The sequence below is a fragment of the Acyrthosiphon pisum genome, chromosome A2 (assembly GCF_005508785.2).
Source record: "Acyrthosiphon pisum isolate AL4f chromosome A2, pea_aphid_22Mar2018_4r6ur, whole genome shotgun sequence".
Lineage (NCBI taxonomy): Eukaryota > Metazoa > Arthropoda > Insecta > Hemiptera > Aphididae > Acyrthosiphon > Acyrthosiphon pisum.
This window is the reverse complement of record NC_042495.1, coordinates 114,010,605-114,017,821: the sequence shown is the minus strand read 5'-3', so window position 1 is coordinate 114,017,821 and position 7,217 is coordinate 114,010,605. Positions and strand designations below refer to the sequence as shown.

General features: G+C 32.7%; 1 non-coding gene across 1 annotated transcript; it reads right to left on the bottom strand.

The window, feature by feature from the left end:
* Positions 1-6,738: 6,738 nt before the first annotated feature.
* On the bottom strand, positions 6,739-6,811 carry TRNAK-CUU. The gene has a single exon. It is a non-coding gene; the product is annotated as a tRNA-Lys (tRNA).
* Positions 6,812-7,217: the final 406 nt, after the last annotated feature.

Genomic DNA, 7,217 nt, shown 5'->3' with positions numbered 1-7,217 from the left:
AAAAAAAACCTAGTTTCTGAAATTAATTAGACTAACATAATTAGAAATGCAATTTTGCAATGACTTCAAAATATTGTCTATGTAAAACATTTTTTTTTTCAAAAATATCGATAGTTTTCAAAATAATGAGTGTTTATAATATCAGATTAAATTTATCGTTTTATCCATCTATATTGAAAAATAATGTACCTACACATAGCAAAATAATAACAATGTTTAGGTACAAGACGTGTACAACAGCTGGTGTTGGGGAGGAAAATTCACAACAGTGGTTACGGTCATACATTTAGGTACTATTATTGCCGTGATCTCAATGATAGGTATTGTATTATTACACAGCCCATAGGGTCTTGTGGCAGTACTCAAAACCGTTGCACAAGGTCAAATAAACGCGAGACGCATAGCTGTAAAGTAAACGTGCGCATTACGATATTATTATAAGTTTATAATATAATGCTCGTGATGATAACGACCACATTATCACCCCATACGCACGCACCACAGACTTCTATATAGTGTAGTATTATAGAAGTCTGTGGCACGCACACATTAATATCAATACTTTATAATAATATTATTATCATCGATGTCGTCGCAGATTGTAATTTTATAGAAAAAAAAAAAAAAAGAGAAAAATTTACGCGCATTTTACGCGATGACGATTTACCATTATAATAATAATTACGTTTGGAACAAGTCCAGATTTATCGTGTTTTTTCCTTCGCCGTCGTCGTCTCTCGCAATCGCACGCGCGTCCCGCCACAATAATAATAAACGTCCGTAAAAATATAAGAGGAAAGGAAAAATGGAAAAAAAAAAACAATAAATATATATCGCGCGCGCGCTTACTACACACAACGGGCGGTGGCATGTGTGCGTACGGTCCAATATTATAGTATATACAGGGTGATTTCACTCGAGAACCGTTTTCAAATTTTTGAGATTTTTTTCGTATCTACACCATTGAATATAAATCATAGTCGATGCTACAATACTATAGTTAGGGCGAGTGTCTCGATGCCGATAGGGGATATAAACTTTTGTTTTTAAAACGAAAACTCACTTACTCACTATTGAGTAAATTATTATTTTATCAGATGATTTGTTTGGAAATGTTGATGTGTCTAATTTGAAATTCAAACGATAGTAGTCTGCCGGTTTTCAAAATGTTACTAAAATCTTCAAATCAGCTCCATATATTCTAAACCCGCATTATCGCTATTTAAATAAATCAAAAATCAGGTTAGGTTAGGAATTTTGATTTTGATACGGGACGAAAGTGTCGGCAAAAAAGTATCCGCATAATAATTAATTTACAGTAGATGGGCGGGGTGTATAATACGGTAATTTGAAGAAAAAAACAGAAGTTTCAATATCTCGACAAGACACTGCTGCTCGAGCAGCAAGTACAAACAATTTCGAAAATTATTCACAAAACATTACGCAGATCTTTGTAAGATGGCACGTTTAAAAATTTCGAAAAATCACATTTTGAACCACTGCTGCACATTATTTACGAAAAAAAATGGCGCTGTGAACCATCCTGTATAATATTATGTGTTTGTATGTGCTGTGAGAGTGTATGCGACTGCAGTGTATATAATATGGTCCAAGAATGTGTATTATAATATATTATTATTATTATTGCAGTCGCACGTGTGCGGCTAGGCAGTGGCGTACACACACACACACACACACACACACACATATATATATTATAATATTATATACTACTCGTGTTGGTTTCCCCCCCGCGGGACCTTCTCCTGGCGGCGGCGAAAGGGGGCAATGACTGCGGGCGCGCGCTCGCGTAGTACCTATATATTATTATTATTATTTTCTACGCGACCGACCGACGGCCAGGACCCCCTCCGAGAGAAGACAGCTTCGTCGTCGTCGCCGGAGTGGTCGCTGCGACTCTCGCAGCCGGTACGGGTCATCGGCAGGCGCCACACTTGAACCCGTTTGACCTAACCTGCGGGCCCTGGTCCCTGTCGTGTCGAGATGACTACCCTTTTTCCCGGCTCGAAACGCCTCGTTTTGTCTTTTGGCCGACGAAAACGCATGCACGAGGAAGACGACGCTGGCCGTGGTCAGTCTGCAGCTGCATGCTGCAGTAGGAGTTAGGTTTCGCACGCGATTTAAGATAGTATAATAAGCTATGATAAGATGGCATATAGGATTTAAATCTTGATTTAGGCCCTTCTGGTAGACTATTTTTTTACGTGTCACTTACTCATCTACATAATGTCTGTACACAAATTAACAAATATTACGAGTAAACAACAACATAAACAATAACTATTAATTAATAGCAAATAACATTAATTAAATAATATTTTAACGAATTTTACTTTATCACCGTTTGCGCTGTAGGTAAAATTAGTCACCAGATCACGTGACTTTTGGAAAAGTACCTATCCAGTAGACAGCCAACGCCAACATTATGTTTTATACACACGTGAATCTCCCCATTGAATACAAATTCGCATATTCAATAATGATATTAGCATATCAGCATATTATTGTACATTTAAAATAAAATCTTAACGTGTGCACAATAAACAAAATCATCGATTTGCATACGACTATAATATTATAATATATATTAATATTGTAGGTATACCTACTGATACGTGTAATTCAATAAAGTTACGAATTGACACAATAATAATATTATGATGTACATAAACCGTTTGAAATGGTAATGAACGTGTTCGAATCCTCGTCGTAGGTGTATAATACGGTAGTTGCATGCACAACATAATAATTATATACGCATATATACTATTAGAATCGCATACATAAACAATATGCACATTGAATAGAAACTGTGCACACAATAATATATTATATTATTATCGTTATATTTATATACCTACGTATGTTGATCGTTGTGCTTGTAGTACATTTTCATAATCTATTATCACGTTTCTGACGATGCATATTTTATCAGTGGACGCAATAATTCGAACAGGTATAGAGGATAATAAATTCCATAAAAATTCAAATAAATTCCGCAGATAAATCACAGGTAAAAAAATAAATGGATAAAAAGTATGGGTGTATATACTTACAATATTATAATGTATCGTAATTTATAATACAAAAACTGAGACGGTCTATCGTAATCAGATAATACATTAATAATTGTCGATCATGATTATATGGGTACCATTGGTGTTTTTAAACAAAATAATTCTACTTTTTTTTTTATTGGTCTTAAGCATCTGCCAGACTGGCCCTATGCCCGGAGAACACGATTATTTGGGGGTGAGAATTCGTCACTAAATTCTCGGGTGGTCACCCATCCGGGAACTAATAGCGATACCGGCCGAAGTTTGACCTCAAAACACGTTAGTGACCGAGGCCAACCACTGAGCCACACCAGGCCCCAGTTCTACATTTGTTCCCTATCTGGATATCTAGAATGAAACACACATAATAGTATTTGGGTTTTGGCGCTTTTGTATAGGATACGATATATTATTTTCTTATCTCGTTTTGGCACTTGTGTCTTCCACTGCAAAAAAGTTGTAATTGCACTGTATGTTGCTTATGTATGTGTAGTTGGCGTATGCGTAGCTGTGCCAGAATATTATACCTATGTTTAATTTATTTTCATCATTTAATGATTTGTTATTATTAATTGTTATAGGTAGATCGTAGACGCAACGAATCAAAGACATTCTATATCATTAATTGATAAAGAAGACAATTTATTGAGACTGACCTTAAAAATAAACACATATTTTGAATGAATGAATAAATATCCTTATTTTGTTTGTATTTTTTTATACTGCAGACTGAATCTTAGACAATATTTTATAATATAATAATGTCATAATAAATATATTATAATATGTATCAACAGGCGGTTAAAAAAGAATCTGCGCAATCGACGAACATCGATCCGAACCGCAGGTAAATATGACAAATGACGCAATAGAATAATACAAGGTACTATTTATGGACAAATTGCGGCGTCACACGAATTATCGGGCGATTTACGATAATCGTATGTAAAACGCAGTCCAAGGAGAAGCGTTAGAATCCAATTGTTTACACGTCCAAAAATCCGTTTTAAGCTAAACAGAATTCAATCGCGGTTTACTGTGCGCTGCAGGTGACAATTATAGCGGTACATCAACGACAGAAGTTGAAAAGGAAATCGCACGTTTGTTCGGAATACATTATTATTGCTGTCGTTTTTATAATATTTTGCCATTACACACAGTAAACAATATGATACGTTAGTGTCAGGGCTTGCATTTGGAAAAAAAAAATCCGTTTTTTATGTTATTTACAAATTAAAACGTTACACAATTTTTCGTTTATCGTTGTTTAGAATTAAATCGTTTTAAAATTTTTTGCGTTTATCGTTTTTCAGAAATAAAACGTTATCCGAGTTTTTCGTTCATCGTTATTCAGAATAGAATACCTATTAGATGTATCAATAACTAATGCAGTCACCGGGTACGGAATATAATATAATCATATTCGAATGCATGGAATAAATATTTCTACTAAACCAATATAATTTTTTTAAATAAATGGATATTAAATTATTTAGTTTTGCGTTATTTTTCGTTCAATGAAATTCTATAAATTACGTTTCACGAAGTTTTACGTTTAATGATATAATATAATATTATATTTTTTTAATTTTTATGTTTTGTTTTGCGCTATTTAATTATTTTTGATTATTGATTTCCGTTGTAATAATATGTTTACAAATTTCAATCGTTTTTTTGTCAAATATATAACGTTAATATATACCGTTTGAAAGCCCTGGTTTATTTTTCAAGCATGCTTACCCTACTTTTACTATTAAATTAAAATTCTGATTTTTAGAATTTTTAAATACACTTGAAGATCATATTTTCAAATCCTTGAGATTTTTTGTACCTCTTAAGGATGATCCTGTGACAATATTAACTTCTGTTTTTCCAATAAAACTTATTAAGTAGGTATTTATTATTTGTTGAGTATTTTCATGTATACAAATCAAAATTCAAGCGAGTAGTTTTTGAATTGCATACATTAATTGTGTACTAGTATAATATATTTATGGTAATGGATAGGGTAGATAGGGGCTTACTGGCTTGGACGATTTGTACAAGTTAGTAATTACTATTGATTTATCAATATAAAATATACATAATAATTTTTAAAAATGATCCAAATATAATAAATTTAATAGGTACTACATAATATAAAACCTATTACATACTTAATATAGTTATTCTTTTTATAAAGCTATTTTTATGGCTTTTTTAGTTTTTAGTACTTAAAAATGTTTGGAAAATGTTACTTTTTTCAAACTTAGGTGTTGGCGACATACCTGTTGATGCGGCATTTTAATACAAATTTTACTTTTAGTGAATTTTGTAGTGAAAAGATTTCCGAGTGAACTTCAAAACTAAGCTAGATAGCTTACGGCACCGTCGAGTAACAATTTTTCAGTAAAAAAATTTCAAAACTGTTTGTTCTAAATAGGAAAGGGATTGAAAATAGTTTTTAAAACAACTTTTATGTTACTTAGATTTTAAAAGGAAGGAGCTAACTTTGACTTCTCAAACTGCGCTATACTATTTATTTAAACTGCGATCAATACGTTAATAGGAAAAAAATTTGGAAATAATACTTTTTTTTGAATTTAGGTGTTGGCGATATGCCGACATACCTGTTGATGGATTTTTTTAATATAAATTTTTCTTTTAGTGAATTTTGAGTACAAGGATTTCCGAGCAAACTTCAAAACTAAGCTACTTTTTTTCGAGTATATGTTATTTTCGTCTATCTTTCTTAACTGAAAAATTATCGTTTTTGGGTTACAACAAAAAAAGAAATCGAATTTGTCAAAAATAGATGATGCCTCGTTCCGAATCTAAAATAGCAAGAATCTATGTCCTCACTTAGTGTAGGTATTATTTTGATTATAATTTATTTGTAGAATAGTTAATTATAAATGATACGTTTTCTTCTAAAAATGATTTATTTCAAAACTTGTATATAGGTTGTATTGTTTTGTTTTTAACCATGTTACACTAATAATCACACAACATCCTCCCACCCACCCACTGACCAATTTGTGTATGTGTTGCTGAACATGGACTATAGGACTATAGGACTATAGGATCGCTGCCACTGATTTGCAGTTAGTACAATCATAATTATTCATTATCTTTTATTAAATCAATTGACAGACGAAGAAATAGATTAACCTTAAGCTCGTAAGTAATGATTTATAAAACTGAAAAAATATACCCACCAGTTACCAATAATAAATTAATGATTAGGTAAATAATTTGTACATGGATACGATATTAATTTAAAGCTATTCTCCCGAATTAGAATTTTTTAGTAAAGTTATTACTCTTGTGAACAAAAAAAAAAATAAATCCTTTTTGGGAAAAATGTTTTTTTTGTTTGAATCTACAACTTATTAAAAATTAACGGTCTGTTAATAATTAAACTAATCACCTTTATGAATCGAGCTTAATCCGTCCGGGCCCCGGGGGTACCATATGGAACGAGGAATCGTTTTCTAGAAATACCTTTATTATCGTAATAAATTAATTCTAAAATAGAACTACGGTTACCGAATACGAATAACAATAATATACGATTACGTCACACCCTCGTCGCGGCCGCTCCACTATCCAAACATAAGTGTAACACAATATTTACGATTATTAATTAATAAATATTTACAAAATTTGAATAAAATTTGATCGCCCAACGTGGGGCTCGAACCCACGACCCCGAGATTAAGAGTCTCGTGCTCTACCGACTGAGCTAGCCGGGCAGTTGTCCAGTAAGATTGTATGTTTCTTTATTATAATAATTAAACTGTAACACTATTAGTATACAATAACAACACCTTTCACCGGAGATAGCGTTGTTGAAAATAGGTATAGTTATTTTCTTATTTACACCGAAATGACAGCTACCATTATTGGCTTAGACAGTGGCGTAGATACGATTTTTTTCTGGGGGGGGGGGGGTTAAAATATATTTATGATACAAATTACAAGTTATTATAATTAAACTAAACGTCATTTTTATTTTGTTTCAAATTGGTGTTAGTTATAAATAGTTGCAATAGTTTTATATTAAACTCAGGGGCGGACTTGCCATTTTTCCGCCCCTAGGCATTACAACACTAGCGCCCTTTACATTGGCGTACTCCCACGGTGGAGGGGGGGGGGGTA